General features: G+C 50.6%; 53 non-coding genes across 53 annotated transcripts; all 53 read right to left on the bottom strand.

The window, feature by feature from the left end:
- Positions 1-110: 110 nt before the first annotated feature.
- LOC145082602 (5S ribosomal RNA) lies at positions 111-229 on the bottom strand. Its single transcript, XR_013697108.1, has one exon. It is a non-coding gene; the product is annotated as a 5S ribosomal RNA (ribosomal RNA).
- A 217-nt stretch (positions 230-446) lies between these two features.
- LOC145082601 (5S ribosomal RNA) lies at positions 447-565 on the bottom strand. The gene has a single exon (XR_013697107.1). It is a non-coding gene; the product is annotated as a 5S ribosomal RNA (ribosomal RNA).
- Positions 566-783: 218 nt separating this feature from the next.
- Positions 784-902, bottom strand: LOC145082992 (5S ribosomal RNA). The gene has a single exon (XR_013697487.1). It is a non-coding gene; the product is annotated as a 5S ribosomal RNA (ribosomal RNA).
- Positions 903-1,120: 218 nt separating this feature from the next.
- On the bottom strand, positions 1,121-1,239 carry LOC145082600 (5S ribosomal RNA). The gene has a single exon (XR_013697106.1). It is a non-coding gene; the product is annotated as a 5S ribosomal RNA (ribosomal RNA).
- A 217-nt stretch (positions 1,240-1,456) lies between these two features.
- On the bottom strand, positions 1,457-1,575 carry LOC145082599 (5S ribosomal RNA). Its single transcript, XR_013697105.1, has one exon. It is a non-coding gene; the product is annotated as a 5S ribosomal RNA (ribosomal RNA).
- Positions 1,576-1,793: 218 nt separating this feature from the next.
- Positions 1,794-1,912, bottom strand: LOC145082990 (5S ribosomal RNA). Its single transcript, XR_013697485.1, has one exon. It is a non-coding gene; the product is annotated as a 5S ribosomal RNA (ribosomal RNA).
- Positions 1,913-2,130: 218 nt separating this feature from the next.
- Positions 2,131-2,249, bottom strand: LOC145082598 (5S ribosomal RNA). The gene has a single exon (XR_013697104.1). It is a non-coding gene; the product is annotated as a 5S ribosomal RNA (ribosomal RNA).
- A 218-nt stretch (positions 2,250-2,467) lies between these two features.
- Positions 2,468-2,586, bottom strand: LOC145082863 (5S ribosomal RNA). Its single transcript, XR_013697364.1, has one exon. It is a non-coding gene; the product is annotated as a 5S ribosomal RNA (ribosomal RNA).
- A 218-nt stretch (positions 2,587-2,804) lies between these two features.
- LOC145083409 (5S ribosomal RNA) lies at positions 2,805-2,923 on the bottom strand. The gene has a single exon (XR_013697887.1). It is a non-coding gene; the product is annotated as a 5S ribosomal RNA (ribosomal RNA).
- Positions 2,924-3,141: 218 nt separating this feature from the next.
- Positions 3,142-3,260, bottom strand: LOC145084792 (5S ribosomal RNA). Its single transcript, XR_013699222.1, has one exon. It is a non-coding gene; the product is annotated as a 5S ribosomal RNA (ribosomal RNA).
- Positions 3,261-3,478: 218 nt separating this feature from the next.
- LOC145082597 (5S ribosomal RNA) lies at positions 3,479-3,597 on the bottom strand. Its single transcript, XR_013697103.1, has one exon. It is a non-coding gene; the product is annotated as a 5S ribosomal RNA (ribosomal RNA).
- Positions 3,598-3,815: 218 nt separating this feature from the next.
- Positions 3,816-3,934, bottom strand: LOC145082596 (5S ribosomal RNA). Its single transcript, XR_013697102.1, has one exon. It is a non-coding gene; the product is annotated as a 5S ribosomal RNA (ribosomal RNA).
- A 218-nt stretch (positions 3,935-4,152) lies between these two features.
- LOC145082595 (5S ribosomal RNA) lies at positions 4,153-4,271 on the bottom strand. The gene has a single exon (XR_013697101.1). It is a non-coding gene; the product is annotated as a 5S ribosomal RNA (ribosomal RNA).
- Positions 4,272-4,488: 217 nt separating this feature from the next.
- On the bottom strand, positions 4,489-4,607 carry LOC145082593 (5S ribosomal RNA). The gene has a single exon (XR_013697100.1). It is a non-coding gene; the product is annotated as a 5S ribosomal RNA (ribosomal RNA).
- A 218-nt stretch (positions 4,608-4,825) lies between these two features.
- On the bottom strand, positions 4,826-4,944 carry LOC145083644 (5S ribosomal RNA). The gene has a single exon (XR_013698112.1). It is a non-coding gene; the product is annotated as a 5S ribosomal RNA (ribosomal RNA).
- A 218-nt stretch (positions 4,945-5,162) lies between these two features.
- LOC145083408 (5S ribosomal RNA) lies at positions 5,163-5,281 on the bottom strand. The gene has a single exon (XR_013697886.1). It is a non-coding gene; the product is annotated as a 5S ribosomal RNA (ribosomal RNA).
- A 218-nt stretch (positions 5,282-5,499) lies between these two features.
- On the bottom strand, positions 5,500-5,618 carry LOC145084791 (5S ribosomal RNA). Its single transcript, XR_013699221.1, has one exon. It is a non-coding gene; the product is annotated as a 5S ribosomal RNA (ribosomal RNA).
- A 218-nt stretch (positions 5,619-5,836) lies between these two features.
- Positions 5,837-5,955, bottom strand: LOC145082591 (5S ribosomal RNA). Its single transcript, XR_013697098.1, has one exon. It is a non-coding gene; the product is annotated as a 5S ribosomal RNA (ribosomal RNA).
- A 218-nt stretch (positions 5,956-6,173) lies between these two features.
- LOC145082590 (5S ribosomal RNA) lies at positions 6,174-6,292 on the bottom strand. Its single transcript, XR_013697097.1, has one exon. It is a non-coding gene; the product is annotated as a 5S ribosomal RNA (ribosomal RNA).
- A 218-nt stretch (positions 6,293-6,510) lies between these two features.
- On the bottom strand, positions 6,511-6,629 carry LOC145082589 (5S ribosomal RNA). The gene has a single exon (XR_013697096.1). It is a non-coding gene; the product is annotated as a 5S ribosomal RNA (ribosomal RNA).
- A 217-nt stretch (positions 6,630-6,846) lies between these two features.
- On the bottom strand, positions 6,847-6,965 carry LOC145082588 (5S ribosomal RNA). The gene has a single exon (XR_013697095.1). It is a non-coding gene; the product is annotated as a 5S ribosomal RNA (ribosomal RNA).
- A 218-nt stretch (positions 6,966-7,183) lies between these two features.
- Positions 7,184-7,302, bottom strand: LOC145083643 (5S ribosomal RNA). The gene has a single exon (XR_013698111.1). It is a non-coding gene; the product is annotated as a 5S ribosomal RNA (ribosomal RNA).
- A 218-nt stretch (positions 7,303-7,520) lies between these two features.
- LOC145082587 (5S ribosomal RNA) lies at positions 7,521-7,639 on the bottom strand. Its single transcript, XR_013697094.1, has one exon. It is a non-coding gene; the product is annotated as a 5S ribosomal RNA (ribosomal RNA).
- A 217-nt stretch (positions 7,640-7,856) lies between these two features.
- LOC145082586 (5S ribosomal RNA) lies at positions 7,857-7,975 on the bottom strand. The gene has a single exon (XR_013697093.1). It is a non-coding gene; the product is annotated as a 5S ribosomal RNA (ribosomal RNA).
- A 217-nt stretch (positions 7,976-8,192) lies between these two features.
- On the bottom strand, positions 8,193-8,311 carry LOC145082585 (5S ribosomal RNA). The gene has a single exon (XR_013697092.1). It is a non-coding gene; the product is annotated as a 5S ribosomal RNA (ribosomal RNA).
- Positions 8,312-8,528: 217 nt separating this feature from the next.
- On the bottom strand, positions 8,529-8,647 carry LOC145082584 (5S ribosomal RNA). Its single transcript, XR_013697091.1, has one exon. It is a non-coding gene; the product is annotated as a 5S ribosomal RNA (ribosomal RNA).
- Positions 8,648-8,865: 218 nt separating this feature from the next.
- On the bottom strand, positions 8,866-8,984 carry LOC145083642 (5S ribosomal RNA). The gene has a single exon (XR_013698110.1). It is a non-coding gene; the product is annotated as a 5S ribosomal RNA (ribosomal RNA).
- Positions 8,985-9,202: 218 nt separating this feature from the next.
- On the bottom strand, positions 9,203-9,321 carry LOC145082583 (5S ribosomal RNA). Its single transcript, XR_013697090.1, has one exon. It is a non-coding gene; the product is annotated as a 5S ribosomal RNA (ribosomal RNA).
- A 218-nt stretch (positions 9,322-9,539) lies between these two features.
- Positions 9,540-9,658, bottom strand: LOC145082582 (5S ribosomal RNA). Its single transcript, XR_013697089.1, has one exon. It is a non-coding gene; the product is annotated as a 5S ribosomal RNA (ribosomal RNA).
- A 217-nt stretch (positions 9,659-9,875) lies between these two features.
- LOC145084790 (5S ribosomal RNA) lies at positions 9,876-9,994 on the bottom strand. Its single transcript, XR_013699220.1, has one exon. It is a non-coding gene; the product is annotated as a 5S ribosomal RNA (ribosomal RNA).
- A 218-nt stretch (positions 9,995-10,212) lies between these two features.
- LOC145082580 (5S ribosomal RNA) lies at positions 10,213-10,331 on the bottom strand. The gene has a single exon (XR_013697087.1). It is a non-coding gene; the product is annotated as a 5S ribosomal RNA (ribosomal RNA).
- A 217-nt stretch (positions 10,332-10,548) lies between these two features.
- Positions 10,549-10,667, bottom strand: LOC145082579 (5S ribosomal RNA). Its single transcript, XR_013697086.1, has one exon. It is a non-coding gene; the product is annotated as a 5S ribosomal RNA (ribosomal RNA).
- A 218-nt stretch (positions 10,668-10,885) lies between these two features.
- On the bottom strand, positions 10,886-11,004 carry LOC145083407 (5S ribosomal RNA). Its single transcript, XR_013697885.1, has one exon. It is a non-coding gene; the product is annotated as a 5S ribosomal RNA (ribosomal RNA).
- Positions 11,005-11,221: 217 nt separating this feature from the next.
- LOC145084789 (5S ribosomal RNA) lies at positions 11,222-11,340 on the bottom strand. Its single transcript, XR_013699219.1, has one exon. It is a non-coding gene; the product is annotated as a 5S ribosomal RNA (ribosomal RNA).
- A 218-nt stretch (positions 11,341-11,558) lies between these two features.
- On the bottom strand, positions 11,559-11,677 carry LOC145082577 (5S ribosomal RNA). The gene has a single exon (XR_013697085.1). It is a non-coding gene; the product is annotated as a 5S ribosomal RNA (ribosomal RNA).
- Positions 11,678-11,895: 218 nt separating this feature from the next.
- On the bottom strand, positions 11,896-12,014 carry LOC145083091 (5S ribosomal RNA). Its single transcript, XR_013697580.1, has one exon. It is a non-coding gene; the product is annotated as a 5S ribosomal RNA (ribosomal RNA).
- Positions 12,015-12,232: 218 nt separating this feature from the next.
- LOC145083641 (5S ribosomal RNA) lies at positions 12,233-12,351 on the bottom strand. The gene has a single exon (XR_013698109.1). It is a non-coding gene; the product is annotated as a 5S ribosomal RNA (ribosomal RNA).
- Positions 12,352-12,568: 217 nt separating this feature from the next.
- On the bottom strand, positions 12,569-12,687 carry LOC145082576 (5S ribosomal RNA). Its single transcript, XR_013697084.1, has one exon. It is a non-coding gene; the product is annotated as a 5S ribosomal RNA (ribosomal RNA).
- A 219-nt stretch (positions 12,688-12,906) lies between these two features.
- On the bottom strand, positions 12,907-13,025 carry LOC145082575 (5S ribosomal RNA). The gene has a single exon (XR_013697083.1). It is a non-coding gene; the product is annotated as a 5S ribosomal RNA (ribosomal RNA).
- Positions 13,026-13,242: 217 nt separating this feature from the next.
- Positions 13,243-13,361, bottom strand: LOC145082573 (5S ribosomal RNA). Its single transcript, XR_013697081.1, has one exon. It is a non-coding gene; the product is annotated as a 5S ribosomal RNA (ribosomal RNA).
- A 218-nt stretch (positions 13,362-13,579) lies between these two features.
- LOC145082572 (5S ribosomal RNA) lies at positions 13,580-13,698 on the bottom strand. Its single transcript, XR_013697080.1, has one exon. It is a non-coding gene; the product is annotated as a 5S ribosomal RNA (ribosomal RNA).
- Positions 13,699-13,915: 217 nt separating this feature from the next.
- Positions 13,916-14,034, bottom strand: LOC145082571 (5S ribosomal RNA). The gene has a single exon (XR_013697079.1). It is a non-coding gene; the product is annotated as a 5S ribosomal RNA (ribosomal RNA).
- A 218-nt stretch (positions 14,035-14,252) lies between these two features.
- On the bottom strand, positions 14,253-14,371 carry LOC145084929 (5S ribosomal RNA). Its single transcript, XR_013699352.1, has one exon. It is a non-coding gene; the product is annotated as a 5S ribosomal RNA (ribosomal RNA).
- Positions 14,372-14,589: 218 nt separating this feature from the next.
- On the bottom strand, positions 14,590-14,708 carry LOC145082570 (5S ribosomal RNA). Its single transcript, XR_013697078.1, has one exon. It is a non-coding gene; the product is annotated as a 5S ribosomal RNA (ribosomal RNA).
- Positions 14,709-14,926: 218 nt separating this feature from the next.
- On the bottom strand, positions 14,927-15,045 carry LOC145082569 (5S ribosomal RNA). The gene has a single exon (XR_013697077.1). It is a non-coding gene; the product is annotated as a 5S ribosomal RNA (ribosomal RNA).
- Positions 15,046-15,262: 217 nt separating this feature from the next.
- Positions 15,263-15,381, bottom strand: LOC145082567 (5S ribosomal RNA). Its single transcript, XR_013697075.1, has one exon. It is a non-coding gene; the product is annotated as a 5S ribosomal RNA (ribosomal RNA).
- A 219-nt stretch (positions 15,382-15,600) lies between these two features.
- On the bottom strand, positions 15,601-15,719 carry LOC145082566 (5S ribosomal RNA). Its single transcript, XR_013697074.1, has one exon. It is a non-coding gene; the product is annotated as a 5S ribosomal RNA (ribosomal RNA).
- Positions 15,720-15,937: 218 nt separating this feature from the next.
- Positions 15,938-16,056, bottom strand: LOC145082565 (5S ribosomal RNA). Its single transcript, XR_013697073.1, has one exon. It is a non-coding gene; the product is annotated as a 5S ribosomal RNA (ribosomal RNA).
- Positions 16,057-16,274: 218 nt separating this feature from the next.
- On the bottom strand, positions 16,275-16,393 carry LOC145083406 (5S ribosomal RNA). The gene has a single exon (XR_013697884.1). It is a non-coding gene; the product is annotated as a 5S ribosomal RNA (ribosomal RNA).
- Positions 16,394-16,611: 218 nt separating this feature from the next.
- On the bottom strand, positions 16,612-16,730 carry LOC145084787 (5S ribosomal RNA). Its single transcript, XR_013699217.1, has one exon. It is a non-coding gene; the product is annotated as a 5S ribosomal RNA (ribosomal RNA).
- Positions 16,731-16,948: 218 nt separating this feature from the next.
- On the bottom strand, positions 16,949-17,067 carry LOC145082564 (5S ribosomal RNA). The gene has a single exon (XR_013697072.1). It is a non-coding gene; the product is annotated as a 5S ribosomal RNA (ribosomal RNA).
- Positions 17,068-17,285: 218 nt separating this feature from the next.
- On the bottom strand, positions 17,286-17,404 carry LOC145082563 (5S ribosomal RNA). Its single transcript, XR_013697071.1, has one exon. It is a non-coding gene; the product is annotated as a 5S ribosomal RNA (ribosomal RNA).
- Positions 17,405-17,622: 218 nt separating this feature from the next.
- LOC145082561 (5S ribosomal RNA) lies at positions 17,623-17,741 on the bottom strand. The gene has a single exon (XR_013697070.1). It is a non-coding gene; the product is annotated as a 5S ribosomal RNA (ribosomal RNA).
- Between the last annotated feature and the right edge of the window lie 8 nt (positions 17,742-17,749).

Genomic DNA, 17,749 nt, shown 5'->3' with positions numbered 1-17,749 from the left:
ACGCGGAAACAATCAACGATGAACCGGATGCCGCCCGAGCATAGACATAGCAAGAAAGAAAAAAAAAACGCACCTAAAACCTAAAAAAACGCAAACGGGCAACGAAAAAGGGGGTGCAACACGAGGACTTCCCAGGGGGTCACCCATCCTAGTACTACTCTCGCCCAAGCACGCTTAACTGCGGAGTTCTGATGGGATCCGGTGCATTAGTGCTGGTATGATCGCACCCGAAATACTATCCATGCTTATTGTTTTTATGTCTTACAAGACGCAGAACGTCGTTTGCTTTCGAACGCGAGGCGTCGGACCCACGTGAGGGATCGGCTCCGTTCGGGAAACGCGGAAACAATCAACGATGAACCGGATGCCGCCCGAGCATAGACATAGCAAGAAAGAAAAAAAAACGCACCTAAAACCTAAAAAAACGCAAACGGGCAACGAAAAAGGGGGTGCAACACGAGGACTTCCCAGGGGGTCACCCATCCTAGTACTACTCTCGCCCAAGCACGCTTAACTGCGGAGTTCTGATGGGATCCGGTGCATTAGTGCTGGTATGATCGCACCCGAAATACTATCCATGCTTATTGTTTTTATGTCTTACAAGACGCAGAACGTCGTTTGCTTTCGAACGCGAGGCATCGGACCCACGTGAGGGATCGGCTCCGTTCGGGAAACGCGGAAACAATCAACGATGAACCGGATGCCGCCCGAGCATAGACATAGCAAGAAAGAAAAAAAAAACGCACCTAAAACCTAAAAAAACGCAAACGGGCAACGAAAAAGAGGGTGCAACACGAGGACTTCCCAGGGGGTCACCCATCCTAGTACTACTCTCGCCCAAGCACGCTTAACTGCGGAGTTCTGATGGGATCCGGTGCATTAGTGCTGGTATGATCGCACCCGAAATACTATCCATGCTTATTGTTTTTATGTCTTACAAGACGCAGAACGTCGTTTGCTTTCGTACGAGAGGCGTGGGACCCACGTGAGGGATCGGCTCCGTTCGGGAAACGCGGAAACAATCAACGATGAACCGGATGCCGCCCGAGCATAGACATAGCAAGAAAGAAAAAAAAAACGCACCTAAAACCTAAAAAAACGCAAACGGGCAACGAAAAAGGGGGTGCAACACGAGGACTTCCCAGGGGGTCACCCATCCTAGTACTACTCTCGCCCAAGCACGCTTAACTGCGGAGTTCTGATGGGATCCGGTGCATTAGTGCTGGTATGATCGCACCCGAAATACTATCCATGCTTATTGTTTTTATGTCTTACAAGACGCAGAACGTCGTTTGCTTTCGTACGCGAGGCGTGGGACCCACGTAAGGGATCGGCTCCGTTCGGGAAACGCGGAAACAATCAACGATGAACCGGATGCCGCTCGAGCATAGACATAGCAAGAAAGAAAAAAAAAACGCACCTAAAACCTAAAAAAACGCAAACGGGCAACAAAAAGGGGGTGCAACACGAGGACTTCCCAGGGGGTCACCCATCCTAGTACTACTCTCGCCCAAGCACGCTTAACTGCGGAGTTCTGATGGGATCCGGTGCATTAGTGCTGGTATGATCGCACCCGAAATACTATCCATGCTTATTGTTTTTATGTCTTACAAGACGCAGAACGTCGTTTGCTTTCGAACGCGAGGCATCGGACCCACGTGAGGGATCGGCTCCGTTCGGGAAACGCGGAAACAATCAACGATGAACCGGATGCCGCCCGAGCATAGACATAGCAAGAAAGAAAAAAAAAACGCACCTAAAACCTAAAAAAACGCAAACGGGCAACGAAAAAGAGGGTGCAACACGAGGACTTCCCAGGGGGTCACCCATCCTAGTACTACTCTCGCCCAAGCACGCTTAACTGCGGAGTTCTGATGGGATCCGGTGCATTAGTGCTGGTATGATCGCACCCGAAATACTATCCATGCTTATTGTTTTTATGTCTTACAAGACGCAGAACGTCGTTTGCTTTCGTACGAGAGGCGTGGGACCCACGTGAGGGATCGGCTCCGTTCGGGAAACGCGGAAACAATCAACGATGAACCGGATGCCGCCCGAGCATAGACATAGCAAGAAAGAAAAAAAAAACGCACCTAAAACCTAAAAAAACGCAAACGGGCAACGAAAAAGGGGGTGCAACACGAGGACTTCCCAGGGGGTCACCCATCCTAGTACTACTCTCGCCCAAGCACGCTTAACTGCGGAGTTCTGATGGGATCCGGTGCATTAGTGCTGGTATGATCGCACCCGAAATACTATCCATGCTTATTGTTTTTATGTCTTACAAGACGCAGAACGTCGTTTGCTTTCGTACGCGAGGCGTGGGACCCACGTAAGGGATCGGCTCCGTTCGGGAAACGCGGAAACAATCAACGATGAACCGGATGCCGCTCGAGCATAGACATAGCAAGAAAGAAAAAAAAAACGCACCTAAAACCTAAAAAAACGCAAACGGGCAACGAAAAAGGGGGTGCAACACGAGGACTTCCCAGGGGGTCACCCATCCTAGTACTACTCCCGCCCAAGCACGCTTAACTGCGGAGTTCTGATGGGATCCGGTGCATTAGTGCTGGTATGATCGCACCCGAAATACTATCCATGCTTATTGTTTTTATTTCTTACAAGACGCAGAACGTCGTTTGCTTTCGTACGCGAGGCGTGGGACCCACGTGAGGGATCGGCTCCGTTCGGGAAACGCGGAAAGAATCAACGATGAACCGGATGCCGCCCGAGGATAGACATAGCAAGAAAGAAAAAAAAAACGCACCTAAAACCTAAAAAAACGCAAACGGGCAACGAAAAAGGGGGTGCAACACGAGGACTTCCCAGGGGGTCACCCATCCTAGTACTCCTCTCGCCCAAGCACGCTTAACTGCGGAGTTCTGATGGGATCCGGTGCATTAGTGCTGGTATGATCGCACCCGAAATACTATCCATGCTTATTGTTTTTATGTCTTACAAGACGCAGAACGTCGTTTGCTTTCGAACGCGAGGCGTGGGACCCACGTGAGGGATCGGCTCCGTTCGGGAAACGCGGAAACAATCAACGATGAACCGGATGCCGTCCGAGCATAGACATAGCAAGAAAGAAAAAAAAAACGCACCTAAAACCTAAAAAAACGCAAACGGGCAACGAAAAAGGGGGTGCAACACGAGGACTTCCCAGGGGGTCACCCATCCTAGTACTACTCTCGCCCAAGCACGCTTAACTGCGGAGTTCTGATGGGATCCGGTGCATTAGTGATGGTATGATCGCACCCGAAATACTATCCATGCTTATTGTTTTTATGTCTTACAAGACGCAGAACGTCGTTTGCTTTCGTACGCGAGGCGTGGGACCCACGTGAGGGATCGGCTCCGTTCGGGAAACGCGGAAACAATCAACGATGAACCGGATGCCGCCCGAGCATAGACATAGCAAGAAAGAAAAAAAAAACGCACCTAAAACCTAAAAAAACGCAAACGGGCAACGAAAAAGGGGGTGCAACACGAGGACTTCCCAGGGGGTCACCCATCCTAGTACTACTCTCGCCCAAGCACGCTTAACTGCGGAGTTCTGATGGGATCCGGTGCATTAGTGCTGGTATGATCGCACCCGAAATACTATCCATGCTTATTGTTTTTATGTCTTACAAGACGCAGAACGTCGTTTGCTTTCGTACGCGAGGCGTGGGACCCACGTGAGGGATCGGCTCCGTTCGGGAAACGCGGAAACAATCAACGATGAACCGGATGCCGCCCGAGCATAGACATAGCAAGAAAGAAAAAAAAAACGCACCTAAAACCTAAAAAAACGCAAACGGGCAACGAAAAAGGGGGTGCAACACGAGGACTTCCCAGGGGGTCACCCATCCTAGTACTACTCTCGCCCAAGCACGCTTAACTGCGGAGTTCTGATGGGATCCGGTGCATTAGTGCTGGTATGATCGCACCCGAAATACTATCCATGCTTATTGTTTTTATGTCTTACAAGACGCAGAACGTCGTTTGCTTTCGTACGCGAGGCGTGGGACCCACGTGAGGGATCGGCTCCGTTCGGGAAACGCGGAAACAATCAACGATGAACCGGATGCCGCCCGAGCATAGACATAGCAAGAAAGAAAAAAAAAACGCACCTAAAACCTAAAAAAACGCAAACGGGCAACGAAAAAGGGGGTGCAACACGAGGACTTCCCAGGGGGTCACCCATCCTAGTACTACTCTCGCCCAAGCACGCTTAACTGCGGAGTTCTGATGGGATCCGGTGCATTAGTGCTGGTATGATCGCACCCGAAATACTATCCATGCTTATTGTTTTTATGTCTTACAAGACGCAGAACGTCGTTTGCTTTCGTACGCGAGGCGTGGGACCCACGTGAGGGATCGGCTCCGTTCGGGAAACGCGGAAACAATCAACGATGAACCGGATGCCGCCCGAGCATAGACATAGCAAGAAAGAAAAAAAAACGCACCTAAAACCTAAAAAAACGCAAACGGGCAACGAAAAAGGGGGTGCAACACGAGGACTTCCCAGGGGGTCACCCATCCTAGTACTACTCTCGCCCAAGCACGCTTAACTGCGGAGTTCTGATGGGATCCGGTGCATTAGTGCTGGTATGATCGCACCCGAAATACTATCCATGCTTATTGTTTTTATGTCTTACAAGACGCAGAACGTCGTTTGCTTTCGTACGCGAGGCGTGGGACCCACGTGAGGGATCGGCTCCGTTCGGGAAACGCGGAAACAATCAACGATGAACCGGATGCCGCTCGAGCATAGACATAGCAAGAAAGAAAAAAAAAACGCACCTAAAACCTAAAAAAACGCAAACGGGCAACGAAAAAGGGGGTGCAACACGAGGACTTCCCAGGGGGTCACCCATCCTAGTACTACTCTCGCCCAAGCACGCTTAACTGCAGAGTTCTGATGGGATCCGGTGCATTAGTGCTGGTATGATCGCACCCGAAATACTATCCATGCTTATTGTTTTTATTTCTTACAAGACGCAGAACGTCGTTTGCTTTCGTACGCGAGGCGTGGGACCCACGTGAGGGATCGGCTCCGTTCGGGAAACGCGGAAAGAATCAACGATGAACCGGATGCCGCCCGAGGATAGACATAGCAAGAAAGAAAAAAAAAACGCACCTAAAACCTAAAAAAACGCAAACGGGCAACGAAAAAGGGGGTGCAACACGAGGACTTCCCAGGGGGTCACCCATCCTAGTACTCCTCTCGCCCAAGCACGCTTAACTGCGGAGTTCTGATGGGATCCGGTGCATTAGTGCTGGTATGATCGCACCCGAAATACTATCCATGCTTATTGTTTTTATGTCTTACAAGACGCAGAACGTCGTTTGCTTTCGAACGCGAGGCGTGGGACCCACGTGAGGGATCGGCTCCGTTCGGGAAACGCGGAAACAATCAACGATGAACCGGATGCCGTCCGAGCATAGACATAGCAAGAAAGAAAAAAAAAACGCACCTAAAACCTAAAAAAACGCAAACGGGCAACGAAAAAGGGGGTGCAACACGAGGACTTCCCAGGGGGTCACCCATCCTAGTACTACTCTCGCCCAAGCACGCTTAACTGCGGAGTTCTGATGGGATCCGGTGCATTAGTGATGGTATGATCGCACCCGAAATACTATCCATGCTTATTGTTTTTATGTCTTACAAGACGCAGAACGTCGTTTGCTTTCGTACGCGAGGCGTGGGACCCACGTGAGGGATCGGCTCCGTTCGGGAAACGCGGAAACAATCAACGATGAACCGGATGCCGCCCGAGCATAGACATAGCAAGAAAGAAAAAAAAAACGCACCTAAAACCTAAAAAAACGCAAACGGGCAACGAAAAAGGGGGTGCAACACGAGGACTTCCCAGGGGGTCACCCATCCTAGTACTACTCTCGCCCAAGCACGCTTAACTGCGGAGTTCTGATGGGATCCGGTGCATTAGTGCTGGTATGATCGCACCCGAAATACTATCCATGCTTATTGTTTTTATGTCTTACAAGACGCAGAACGTCGTTTGCTTTCGTACGCGAGGCGTGGGACCCACGTGAGGGATCGGCTCCGTTCGGGAAACGCGGAAACAATCAACGATGAACCGGATGCCGCCCGAGCATAGACATAGCAAGAAAGAAAAAAAAAACGCACCTAAAACCTAAAAAAACGCAAACGGGCAACGAAAAAGGGGGTGCAACACGAGGACTTCCCAGGGGGTCACCCATCCTAGTACTACTCTCGCCCAAGCACGCTTAACTGCGGAGTTCTGATGGGATCCGGTGCATTAGTGCTGGTATGATCGCACCCGAAATACTATCCATGCTTATTGTTTTTATGTCTTACAAGACGCAGAACGTCGTTTGCTTTCGTACGCGAGGCGTGGGACCCACGTGAGGGATCGGCTCCGTTCGGGAAACGCGGAAACAATCAACGATGAACCGGATGCCGCCCGAGCATAGACATAGCAAGAAAGAAAAAAAAAACGCACCTAAAACCTAAAAAAACGCAAACGGGCAACGAAAAAGGGGGTGCAACACGAGGACTTCCCAGGGGGTCACCCATCCTAGTACTACTCTCGCCCAAGCACGCTTAACTGCGGAGTTCTGATGGGATCCGGTGCATTAGTGCTGGTATGATCGCACCCGAAATACTATCCATGCTTATTGTTTTTATGTCTTACAAGACGCAGAACGTCGTTTGCTTTCGTACGCGAGGCGTGGGACCCACGTGAGGGATCGGCTCCGTTCGGGAAACGCGGAAACAATCAACGATGAACCGGATGCCGCCCGAGCATAGACATAGCAAGAAAGAAAAAAAAACGCACCTAAAACCTAAAAAAACGCAAACGGGCAACGAAAAAGGGGGTGCAACACGAGGACTTCCCAGGGGGTCACCCATCCTAGTACTACTCTCGCCCAAGCACGCTTAACTGCGGAGTTCTGATGGGATCCGGTGCATTAGTGCTGGTATGATCGCACCCGAAATACTATCCATGCTTATTGTTTTTATGTCTTACAAGACGCAGAACGTCGTTTGCTTTCGTACGCGAGGCGTGGGACCCACGTGAGGGATCGGCTCCGTTCGGGAAACGCGGAAACAATCAACGATGAACCGGATGCCGCTCGAGCATAGACATAGCAAGAAAGAAAAAAAAAACGCACCTAAAACCTAAAAAAACGCAAACGGGCAACGAAAAAGGGGGTGCAACACGAGGACTTCCCAGGGGGTCACCCATCCTAGTACTACTCTCGCCCAAGCACGCTTAACTGCAGAGTTCTGATGGGATCCGGTGCATTAGTGCTGGTATGATCGCACCCGAAATACTATCCATGCTTATTGTTTTTATTTCTTACAAGACGCAGAACGTCGTTTGCTTTCGTACGCGAGGCGTGGGACCCACGTGAGGGATCGGCTCCGTTCGGGAAACGCGGAAAGAATCAACGATGAACCGGATGCCGCCCGAGCATAGACATAGCAAGAAAGAAAAAAAAAACGCACCTAAAACCTAAAAAAACGCAAACGGGCAACGAAAAAGGGGGTGCAACACGAGGACTTCCCAGGGGGTCACCCATCCTAGTACTACTCTCGCCCAAGCACGCTTAACTGCGGAGTTCTGATGGGATCCGGTGCATTAGTGCTGGTATGATCGCACCCGAAATACTATCCATGCTTATTGTTTTTATGTCTTACAAGACGCAGAACGTCGTTTGCTTTCGAACGCGAGGCGTGGGACCCACGTGAGGGATCGGCTCCGTTCGGGAAACGCGGAAACAATCAACGATGAACCGGATGCCGCCCGAGCATAGACATAGCAAGAAAGAAAAAAAAACGCACCTAAAACCTAAAAAAACGCAAACGGGCAACGAAAAAGGGGGTGCAACACGAGGACTTCCCAGGGGGTCACCCATCCTAGTACTACTCTCGCCCAAGCACGCTTAACTGCGGAGTTCTGATGGGATCCGGTGCATTAGTGCTGGTATGATCGCACCCGAAATACTATCCATGCTTATTGTTTTTATGTCTTACAAGACGCAGAACGTCGTTTGCTTTCGTACGCGAGGCGTGGGACCCACGTGAGGGATCGGCTCCGTTCGGGAAACGCGGAAACAATCAACGATGAACCGGATGCCGCCCGAGCATAGACATAGCAAGAAAGAAAAAAAAACGCACCTAAAACCTAAAAAAACGCAAACGGGCAACGAAAAAGGGGGTGCAACACGAGGACTTCCCAGGGGGTCACCCATCCTAGTACTACTCTCGCCCAAGCACGCTTAACTGCGGAGTTCTGATGGGATCCGGTGCATTAGTGCTGGTATGATCGCACCCGAAATACTATCCATGCTTATTGTTTTTATGTCTTACAAGACGCAGAACGTCGTTTGCTTTCGTACGCGAGGCGTGGGACCCACGTGAGGGATCGGCTCCGTTCGGGAAACGCGGAAACAATCAACGATGAACCGGATGCCGCCCGAGCATAGACATAGCAAGAAAGAAAAAAAAACGCACCTAAAACCTAAAAAAACGCAAACGGGCAACGAAAAAGGGGGTGCAACACGAGGACTTCCCAGGGGGTCACCCATCCTAGTACTACTCTCGCCCAAGCACGCTTAACTGCGGAGTTCTGATGGGATCCGGTGCATTAGTGCTGGTATGATCGCACCCGAAATACTATCCATGCTTATTGTTTTTATGTCTTACAAGACGCAGAACGTCGTTTGCTTTCGTACGCGAGGCGTGGGACCCACGTGAGGGATCGGCTCCGTTCGGGAAACGCGGAAACAATCAACGATGAACCGGATGCCGCTCGAGCATAGACATAGCAAGAAAGAAAAAAAAAACGCACCTAAAACCTAAAAAAACGCAAACGGGCAACGAAAAAGGGGGTGCAACACGAGGACTTCCCAGGGGGTCACCCATCCTAGTACTACTCTCGCCCAAGCACGCTTAACTGCAGAGTTCTGATGGGATCCGGTGCATTAGTGCTGGTATGATCGCACCCGAAATACTATCCATGCTTATTGTTTTTATTTCTTACAAGACGCAGAACGTCGTTTGCTTTCGTACGCGAGGCGTGGGACCCACGTGAGGGATCGGCTCCGTTCGGGAAACGCGGAAAGAATCAACGATGAACCGGATGCCGCCCGAGCATAGACATAGCAAGAAAGAAAAAAAAAACGCACCTAAAACCTAAAAAAACGCAAACGGGCAACGAAAAAGGGGGTGCAACACGAGGACTTCCCAGGGGGTCACCCATCCTAGTACTACTCTCGCCCAAGCACGCTTAACTGCGGAGTTCTGATGGGATCCGGTGCATTAGTGCTGGTATGATCGCACCCGAAATACTATCCATGCTTATTGTTTTTATGTCTTACAAGACGCAGAACGTCGTTTGCTTTCGAACGCGAGGCGTGGGACCCACGTGAGGGATCGGCTCCGTTCGGGAAACGCGGAAACAATCAACGATGAACCGGATGCCGCCCGAGCATAGACATAGCAAGAAAGAAAAAAAAAACGCACCTAAAACCTAAAAAAACGCAAACGGGCAACGAAAAAGGGGGTGCAACACGAGGACTTCCCAGGGGGTCACCCATCCTAGTACTACTCTCGCCCAAGCACGCTTAACTGCGGAGTTCTGATGGGATCCGGTGCATTAGTGCTGGTATGATCGCACCCGAAATACTATCCATGCTTATTGTTTTTATGTCTTACAAGACGCAGAACGTCGTTTGCTTTCGTACGCGAGGCGTGGGACCCACGTGAGGGATCGGCTCCGTTCGGGAAACGCGGAAACAATCAACGATGAACAGGATGCCGCCCGAGCATAGACATAGCAAGAAAGAAAAAAAAACGCACCTAAAACCTAAAAAAACGCAAACGGGCAACGAAAAAGGGGGTGCAACACGAGGACTTCCCAGGGGGTCACCCATCCTAGTACTACTCTCGCCCAAGCACGCTTAACTGCGGAGTTCTGATGGGATCCGGTGCATTAGTGATGGTATGATCGCACCCGAAATACTATCCATGCTTATTGTTTTTATGTCTTACAAGACGCAGAACGTCGTTTGCTTTCGTACGCGAGGCGTGGGACCCACGTGAGGGATCGGCTCCGTTCGGGAAACGCGGAAACAATCAACGATGAACCGGATGCCGTCCGAGCATAGACATAGCAAGAAAGAAAAAAAAAACGCACCTAAAACCTAAAAAAACGCAAACGGGCAACGAAAAAGGGGGTGCAACACGAGGACTTCCCAGGGGGTCACCCATCCTAGTACTACTCTCGCCCAAGCACGCTTAACTGCGGAGTTCTGATGGGATCCGGTGCATTAGTGCTGGTATGATCGCACCCGAAATACTATCCATGCTTATTGTTTTTATGTCTTACAAGACGCAGAACGTCGTTTGCTTTCGTACGCGAGGCGTGGGACCCACGTGAGGGATCGGCTCCGTTCGGGAAACGCGGAAACAATCAACGATGAACCGGATGCCGCCCGAGCATAGACATAGCAAGAAAGAAAAAAAAACGCACCTAAAACCTAAAAAAACGCAAACGGGCAACGAAAAAGGGGGTGCAACACGAGGACTTCCCAGGGGGTCACCCATCCTAGTACTACTCTCGCCCAAGCACGCTTAACTGCGGAGTTCTGATGGGATCCGGTGCATTAGTGCTGGTATGATCGCACCCGAAATACTATCCATGCTTATTGTTTTTATGTCTTACAAGACGCAGAACGTCGTTTGCTTTCGTACGCGAGGCGTGGGACCCACGTGAGGGATCGGCTCCGTTCGGGAAACGCGGAAACAATCAACGATGAACCGGATGCCGCCCGAGCATAGACATAGCAAGAAAGAAAAAAAAAACGCACCTAAAACCTAAAAAAACGCAAACGGGCAACGAAAAAGGGGGTGCAACACGAGGACTTCCCAGGGGGTCACCCATCCTAGTACTCCTCTCGCCCAAGCACGCTTAACTGCGGAGTTCTGATGGGATCCGGTGCATTAGTGCTGGTATGATCGCACCCGAAATACTATCCATGCTTATTGTTTTTATGTCTTACAAGACGCAGAACGTCGTTTGCTTTCGAACGCGAGGCGTGGGACCCACGTGAGGGATCGGCTCCGTTCGGGAAACGCGGAAACAATCAACGATGAACCGGATGCCGTCCGAGCATAGACATAGCAAGAAAGAAAAAAAAACGCACCTAAAACCTAAAAAAACGCAAACGGGCAACGAAAAAGGGGGTGCAACACGAGGACTTCCCAGGGGGTCACCCATCCTAGTACTACTCTCGCCCAAGCACGCTTAACTGCGGAGTTCTGATGGGATCCGGTGCATTAGTGATGGTATGATCGCACCCGAAATACTATCCATGCTTATTGTTTTTATGTCTTACAAGACGCAGAACGTCGTTTGCTTTCGTACGCGAGGCGTGGGACCCACGTGAGGGATCGGCTCCGTTCGGGAAACGCGGAAACAATCAACGATGAACCGGATGCCGTCCGAGCATAGACATAGCAAGAAAGAAAAAAAAAACGCACCTAAAACCTAAAAAAACGCAAACGGGCAACGAAAAAGGGGGTGCAACACGAGGACTTCCCAGGGGGTCACCCATCCTAGTACTACTCTCGCCCAAGCACGCTTAACTGCGGAGTTCTGATGGGATCCGGTGCATTAGTGCTGGTATGATCGCACCCGAAATACTATCCATGCTTATTGTTTTTATGTCTTACAAGACGCAGAACGTCGTTTGCTTTCGTACGCGAGGCGTGGGACCCACGTGAGGGATCGGCTCCGTTCGGGAAACGCGGAAACAATCAACGATGAACCGGATGCCGCCCGAGCATAGACATAGCAAGAAAGAAAAAAAAAACGCACCTAAAACCTAAAAAAACGCAAACGGGCAACGAAAAAGGGGGTGCAACACGAGGACTTCCCAAGGGGTCACCCATCCTAGTACTACTCTCGCCCAAGCACGCTTAACTGCGGAGTTCTGATGGGATCCGGTGCATTAGTGCTGGTATGATCGCACCCGAAATACTATCCATGCTTATTGTTTTTATGTCTTACAAGACGCAGAACGTCGTTTGCTTTCGTACGCGAGGCGTGGGACCCACGTGAGGGATCGGCTCCGTTCGGGAAACGCGGAAACAATCAACGATGAACCGGATGCCGCTCGAGCATAGACATAGCAAGAAAGAAAAAAAAAACGCACCTAAAACCTAAAAAAACGCAAACGGGCAACGAAAAAGGGGGTGCAACACGAGGACTTCCCAGGGGGTCACCCATCCTAGTACTACTCTCGCCCAAGCACGCTTAACTGCAGAGTTCTGATGGGATCCGGTGCATTAGTGCTGGTATGATCGCACCCGAAATACTATCCATGCTTATTGTTTTTATTTCTTACAAGACGCAGAACGTCGTTTGCTTTCGTACGCGAGGCGTGGGACCCACGTGAGGGATCGGCTCCGTTCGGGAAACGCGGAAACAATCAACGATGAACCGGATGCCGCCCGAGCATAGACATAGCAAGAAAGAAAAAAAAACGCACCTAAAACCTAAAAAAACGCAAACGGGCAACGAAAAAGGGGGTGCAACACGAGGACTTCCCAGGGGGTCACCCATCCTAGTACTACTCTCGCCCAAGCACGCTTAACTGCGGAGTTCTGATGGGATCCGGTGCATTAGTGCTGGTATGATCGCACCCGAAATACTATCCATGCTTATTGTTTTTATGTCTTACAAGACGCAGAACGTCGTTTGCTTTCGAACGCGAGGCGTGGGACCCACGTGAGGGATCGGCTCCGTTCGGGAAACGCGGAAACAATCAACGATGAACCGGATGCCGCCCGAGCATAGACATAGCAAGAAAGAAAAAAAAAAACGCACCTAAAACCTAAAAAAACGCAAACGGGCAACGAAAAAGGGGGTGCAACACGAGGACTTCCCAGGGGGTCACCCATCCTAGTACTACTCTCGCCCAAGCACGCTTAACTGCGGAGTTCTGATGGGATCCGGTGCATTAGTGCTGGTATGATCGCACCCGAAATACTATCCATGCTTATTGTTTTTATGTCTTACAAGACGCAGAACGTCGTTTGCTTTCGTACGCGAGGCGTGGGACCCACGTGAGGGATCGGCTCCGTTCGGGAAACGCGGAAACAATCAACGATGAACCGGATGCCGCCCGAGCATAGACATAGCAAGAAAGAAAAAAAAACGCACCTAAAACCTAAAAAAACGCAAACGGGCAACGAAAAAGGGGGTGCAACACGAGGACTTCCCAGGGGGTCACCCATCCTAGTACTACTCTCGCCCAAGCACGCTTAACTGCGGAGTTCTGATGGGATCCGGTGCATTAGTGCTGGTATGATCGCACCCGAAATACTATCCATGCTTATTGTTTTTATGTCTTACAAGACGCAGAACGTCGTTTGCTTTCGTACGCGAGGCGTGGGACCCACGTGAGGGATCGGCTCCGTTCGGGAAACGCGGAAACAATCAACGATGAACCGGATGCCGCCCGAGCATAGACATAGCAAGAAAGAAAAAAAAAACGCACCTAAAACCTAAAAAAACGCAAACGGGCAACGAAAAAGGGGGTGCAACACGAGGACTTCCCAGGGGGTCACCCATCCTAGTACTACTCTCGCCCAAGCACGCTTAACTGCGGAGTTCTGATGGGATCCGGTGCATTAGTGCTGGTATGATCGCACCCGAAATACTATCCATGCTTATTGTTTTTATGTCTTACAAGACGCAGAACGTCGTTTGCTTTCGTACGCGAGGCGTGGGACCCACGTGAGGGATCGGCTCCGTTCGGGAAACGCGGAAACAATCAACGATGAACCGGATGCCGCCCGAGCATAGACATAGCAAGAAAGAAAAAAAAACGCACCTAAAACCTAAAAAAACGCAAACGGGCAACGAAAAAGGGGGTGCAACACGAGGACTTCCCAGGGGGTCACCCATCCTAGTACTACTCTCGCCCAAGCACGCTTAACTGCGGAGTTCTGATGGGATCCGGTGCATTAGTGCTGGTATGATCGCACCCCAAATACTATCCATGCTTATTGTTTTTATGTCTTACAAGACGCAGAACGTCGTTTGCTTTCGTACGCGAGGCGTGGGACCCACGTGAGGGATCGGCTCCGTTCGGGAAACGCGGAAACAATCAACGATGAACCGGATGCCGCCCGAGCATAGACATAGCAAGAAAGAAAAAAAAAACGCACCTAAAACCTAAAAAAACGCAAACGGGCAACGAAAAAGGGGGTGCAACACGAGGACTTCCCAGGGGGTCACCCATCCTAGTACTACTCTCGCCCAAGCACGCTTAACTGCGGAGTTCTGATGGGATCCGGTGCATTAGTGCTGGTATGATCGAACCCCAAATACTATCCATGCTTATTGTTTTTATGTCTTACAAGACGCAGAACGTCGTTTGCTTTCGTACGCGAGGCGTCGGACCCACGTGAGGGATCGGCTCCGTTCGGGAAACGCGGAAACAATCAACGATGAACCGGATGCCGCCCGAGCATAGACATAGCAAGAAAGAAAAAAAAAACGCACCTAAAACCTAAAAAAACGCAAACGGGCAACGAAAAAGGGGGTGCAACACGAGGACTTCCCAGGGGGTCACCCATCCTAGTACTACTCTCGCCCAAGCACGCTTAACTGCGGAGTTCTGATGGGATCCGGTGCATTAGTGCTGGTATGATCGCACCCGAAATACTATCCATGCTTATTGTTTTTATGTCTTACAAGACGCAGAACGTCGTTTGCTTTCGAACGCGAGGCGTCGGACCCACGTGAGGGATCGGCTCCGTTCGGGAAACGCGGAAACAATCAACGATGAACCGGATGCCGCCCGAGCATAGACATAGCAAGAAAGAAAAAAAAAACGCACCTAAAACCTAAAAAAACGCAAACGGGCAACGAAAAAGGGGGTGCAACACGAGGACTTCCCAGGGGGTCACCCATCCTAGTACTACTCTCGCCCAAGCACGCTTAACTGCGGAGTTCTGATGGGATCCGGTGCATTAGTGCTGGTATGATCGCACCCGAAATACTATCCATGCTTATTGTTTTTATGTCTTACAAGACGCAGAACGTCGTTTGCTTTCGAACGCGAGGCGTCGGACCCACGTGAGGGATCGGCTCCGTTCGGGAAACGCGGAAACAATCAACGATGAACCGGATGCCGCCCGAGCATAGACATAGCAAGAAAGAAAAAAAAACGCACCTAAAACCTAAAAAAACGCAAACGGGCAACGAAAAAGGGGGTGCAACACGAGGACTTCCCAGGGGGTCACCCATCCTAGTACTACTCTCGCCCAAGCACGCTTAACTGCGGAGTTCTGATGGGATCCGGTGCATTAGTGCTGGTATGATCGCACCCGAAATACTATCCATGCTTATTGTTTTTATGTCTTACAAGACGCAGAACGTCGTTTGCTTTCGAACGCGAGGCATCGGACCCACGTGAGGGATCGGCTCCGTTCGGGAAACGCGGAAACAATCAACGATGAACCGGATGCCGCCCGAGCATAGACATAGCAAGAAAGAAAAAAAAAAACGCACCTAAAACCTAAAAAAACGCAAACGGGCAACGAAAAAGGGGGTGCAACACGAGGACTTCCCAGGGGGTCACCCATCCTAGTACTACTCTCGCCCAAGCACGCTTAACTGCGGAGTTCTGATGGGATCCGGTGCATTAGTGCTGGTATGATCGCACCCGAAATACTATCCATGCTTATTGTTTTTATGTCTTACAAGACGCAGAACGTCGTTTGCTTTCGTACGCGAGGCGTGGGACCCACGTAAGGGATCGGCTCCGTTCGGGAAACGCGGAAACAATCAACGATGAACCGGATGCCGCTCGAGCATAGACATAGCAAGAAAGAAAAAAAAAACGCACCTAAAACCTAAAAAAACGCAAACGGGCAACGAAAAAGGGGGTGCAACACGAGGACTTCCCAGGGGGTCACCCATCCTAGTACTACTCTCGCCCAAGCACGCTTAACTGCGGAGTTCTGATGGGATCCGGTGCATTAGTGCTGGTATGATCGCACCCGAAATACTATCCATGCTTATTGTTTTTATGTCTTACAAGACGCAGAACGTCGTTTGCTTTCGTACGCGAGGCGTGGGACCCACGTGAGGGATCGGCTCCGTTCGGGAAACGCGGAAAGAATCAACGATGAACCGGATGCCGCCCGAGGATAGACATAGCAAGAAAGAAAAAAAAAACGCACCTAAAACCTAAAAAAACGCAAACGGGCAACGAAAAAGGGGGTGCAACACGAGGACTTCCCAGGGGGTCACCCATCCTAGTACTCCTCTCGCCCAAGCACGCTTAACTGCGGAGTTCTGATGGGATCCGGTGCATTAGTGCTGGTATGATCGCACCCGAAATACTATCCATGCTTATTGTTTTTATGTCTTACAAGACGCAGAACGTCGTTTGCTTTCGAACGCGAGGCGTGGGACCCACGTGAGGGATCGGCTCCGTTCGGGAAACGCGGAAACAATCAACGATGAACCGGATGCCGTCCGAGCATAGACATAGCAAGAAAGAAAAAAAAAACGCACCTAAAACCTAAAAAAACGCAAACGGGCAACGAAAAAGGGGGTGCAACACGAGGACTTCCCAGGGGGTCACCCATCCTAGTACTACTCTCGCCCAAGCACGCTTAACTGCGGAGTTCTGATGGGATCCGGTGCATTAGTGATGGTATGATCGCACCCGAAATACTATCCATGCTTATTGTTTTTATGTCTTACAAGACGCAGAACGTCGTTTGCTTTCGTACGCGAGGCGTGGGACCCACGTGAGGGATCGGCTCCGTTCGGGAAACGCGGAAACAATCAACGATGAACCGGATGCCGCCCGAGCATAGACATAGCAAGAAAGAAAAAAAAAACGCACCTAAAACCTAAAAAAACGCAAACGGGCAACGAAAAAGGGGGTGCAACACGAGGACTTCCCAGGGGGTCACCCATCCTAGTACTACTCTCGCCCAAGCACGCTTAACTGCGGAGTTCTGATGGGATCCGGTGCATTAGTGCTGGTATGATCGCACCCGAAATACTATCCATGCTTATTGTTTTTATGTCTTACAAGACGCAGAACGTCGTTTGCTTTCGTACGCGAGGCGTGGGACCCACGTGAGGGATCGGCTCCGTTCGGGAAACGCGGAAACAATCAACGATGAACCGGATGCCGCCCGAGCATAGACATAGCAAGAAAGAAAAAAAAAACGCACCTAAAACCTAAAAAAACGCAAACGGGCAACGAAAAAGGGGGTGCAACACGAGGACTTCCCAGGGGGTCACCCATCCTAGTACTACTCTCGCCCAAGCACGCTTAACTGCGGAGTTCTGATGGGATCCGGTGCATTAGTGCTGGTATGATCGCACCCGAAATACTATCCATGCTTATTGTTTTTATGTCTTACAAGACGCAGAACGTCGTTTGCTTTCGTACGCGAGGCGTGGGACCCACGTGAGGGATCGGCTCCGTTCGGGAAACGCGGAAACAATCAACGATGAACCGGATGCCGCCCGAGCATAGACATAGCAAGAAAGAAAAAAAAAACGCACCTAAAACCTAAAAAAACGCAAACGGGCAACGAAAAAGGGGGTGCAACACGAGGACTTCCCAGGGGGTCACCCATCCTAGTACTACTCTCGCCCAAGCACGCTTAACTGCGGAGTTCTGATGGGATCCGGTGCATTAGTGCTGGTATGATCGCACCCGAAATACT

Source organism: Lactuca serriola, chromosome 1 (assembly GCF_051521515.1).
Source record: "Lactuca serriola cultivar US96UC23 chromosome 1, Lser_US96UC23_V15, whole genome shotgun sequence".
NCBI classification, from domain to species: Eukaryota; Viridiplantae; Streptophyta; class Magnoliopsida; order Asterales; family Asteraceae; genus Lactuca; species Lactuca serriola.
Note: the sequence above shows the minus strand (reverse complement) of the source record. Positions and strands in the feature narration are given on the sequence as shown.